Source organism: Triturus cristatus, chromosome 2_1 (assembly GCF_964204655.1).
Source record: "Triturus cristatus chromosome 2_1, aTriCri1.1, whole genome shotgun sequence".
Lineage (NCBI taxonomy): Eukaryota > Metazoa > Chordata > Amphibia > Caudata > Salamandridae > Triturus > Triturus cristatus.
In genome coordinates, this window is record NC_140581.1 from 193905518 (window position 1) to 193908017 (window position 2500).

The window sequence follows — 2500 nt, forward strand, 5'->3', positions numbered from 1 at the left end:
GAGGAGTCTCCGCCGGAGGGGGAAAACAGGAGTATATGACAGGGTCCTAAGGGATACGAGAAACTAAAATAAACGAGAAGCGTTCTGCTCCATAGAACATGACCAAGACCTATGGAGAGGATTTGTGATGCAGAGCAGAACAACGGGATACGGGAAAACCACTCAGAACGTGTAAGAGGTTCAGGACTTGGGAAAGACACCCCCAAGAACAGGACTGCAACGAAGAAGATACGCGGGTTGACAAATGCGTACAAAATGGAAGCAACAGCGAAGCTGTGTGCGAGGCAAGTCAACAGGAACCTCATACAGACGCTGAAGGGATTCGGCAAACGCTCGCTACCCACCAAGGGCTGAGGACGGAAACAGGAAACGATACCCCGGAAGTCAGGCAACGAACCACAGGACGGAAACAGAGCTCACCGCAAGAACGCTAAGCGGAGTGGAGAGCATCGCGGTTCCTTAAATACTGACTCGTCTCGCGAGTCGGACCTCTGGGCATGACATTCACAAAGAAAAGAGAACTCTCCCCGGGGCTCCCGCCGGCTTCTCCGGGATCGTTTGCGTTACCGCACTGGACGCCGCGAGGGCGCCCGTCTCCGCCACTCCGGTGTGAGAAGTTGGCCTGATATATGATGTCACTGGTTCTAGTGTACACCCTGTATCACTCCAAACAACCCTTATGGTGATTGGTTGTAAAGTCAACCTTATAGACCAGCTATCCTAGTGGTAGCATGGACAAGAGCAGTCTTAGGCTAAACTCTGTATGGCATGTGAAGCCAGCTGTTATACCATCACAATCCCTTGAATACCAAATGAAAGGACACCACACCAGGTATATATAAAAGTAGAATGTATTTATTCTAACATATACCCTCAGCACTCTTTATGAGTTCAGAGGTCTAAGTACAAACAATTTCTTAAGTAGCATACGTTAAGTTACACAGGAAAATACAGTTAGGCCCGGGGGCCACGCAAACCATATACTAAGAAAGTGGTATAAGTACCACGTCACGAACAGGGAGTAGGCCTAAGGCCTAGGGAATCGCTGGGGCTACACTACACTACCAAGAGTTAGGAAGTGGGAGGCCCACGAGAAGCGTGTGCAGTGTGGACACACACACGCAGGTTACATTAAAGTCAATGGGAATGTAGTAATTAGAAATAGGGAGAATAAGGACACTTCCGAAGTAACTAGGAGGAAGCAACTAAAGACTTAGACACTTGAATAGTCAATATCCACTGGAGTACTCGCGTTACCTCACCCACAGGAGATGGGTGCATAGGTGTGAAGATGTGTCGTCGCTGGATCCTATGGATGCCTGAAGAACAGATGCTGGCAGGCGGCCAGGAGGAAGATGTCCGGTGGACCCAAGGATGGATCTTGAAGGAAGAACACCTGCAAGCAGAGGGGACAAAGTCTGGGTCACTAGCCAGTGACTGGGTGGAACCAGGAAGGAACCAGGCGATGTCGTGCAGAACACAGGTGATGTCTTGAAGCTTGTGTCTGCAGCCACGTGGACCCGGAGGCGTCGAGGACAACCAGAACCAGGATGCGAGCTGTCCCACGAAGGATCTTCCTGATGGCGGAGTCGACATCCCGATTGGGGTCAACAAGCCTTGGCGAAGGCAACCCACGTGGAAATCGAAATTCGCTTCAGGTGCAGACCAGGAAGGTCTGAGGTGCTTCTCTTTCACAGGGAAGCAGGAGCCAGTCTGAAGGAGCCAAACCAGTGGTGGAAAGTCAAGGGTTCGTCGTCACTGAGGCTGCTAGCCAACGGGCCAGCAACCGGACAGACGCGTCGAGCAGGAAAATGCAGAAGGGCCCCACGCAGAACTCGTGGAGTGTGGAGGGCTGATCTTCGGTGCAGATGGTGCTCGGGGTTGGGGCTTCTCAATCCCCAGAGTACAACTTCGAGGATGCCTCAGAAGCTGCGCTGGAAGCTACTCGCCAATTTTCCCAGGTAGCCGGTCCCACGTCTCTCGTCGCCTCCACGGATCTCAGCTCTGATGTGGGTCAGGGTCGGAGAAGTCTGGAAGTCAGGGCCCTGGTCAGGCTCTGCAGTCGGTTCCTCGTAGAACTTGGGCAAAGCAAACAGCAGGTCGCTTGGTAGTGCCTGCTTGCACAGGGTTGCCACTCCTTGGCCACAAGGGAGATTCTTCAGTCTTCTTGTCATCGAATGTCGAAAGTCCAGAGTTTCGTGTCTAGTTTCAGTTCAGGATAATCTAAAATCCTCGGGACTCAGCTCCCACTTTTGTACTAATCTGGGGGGCTGGACTACCTGCTAGGTCCCTCCTATGGGTGGGACCAGGGAGGGGGTGGTTACACCCCCTTCCCTTTGTCCAGTTTTGCGCCAGGGCTGGGGCTGGACCGGGCTATGCATGGGACACCTTGTGTGCCCCAGGCAGTGTCTCGTTTCTTTCATCCCTCCCTGCCCCAATACACTAAGTCCTGTCTGGGGTGGTGCTAGCACCTCCCAAGGCAGGAAACCTATTGTCCAAG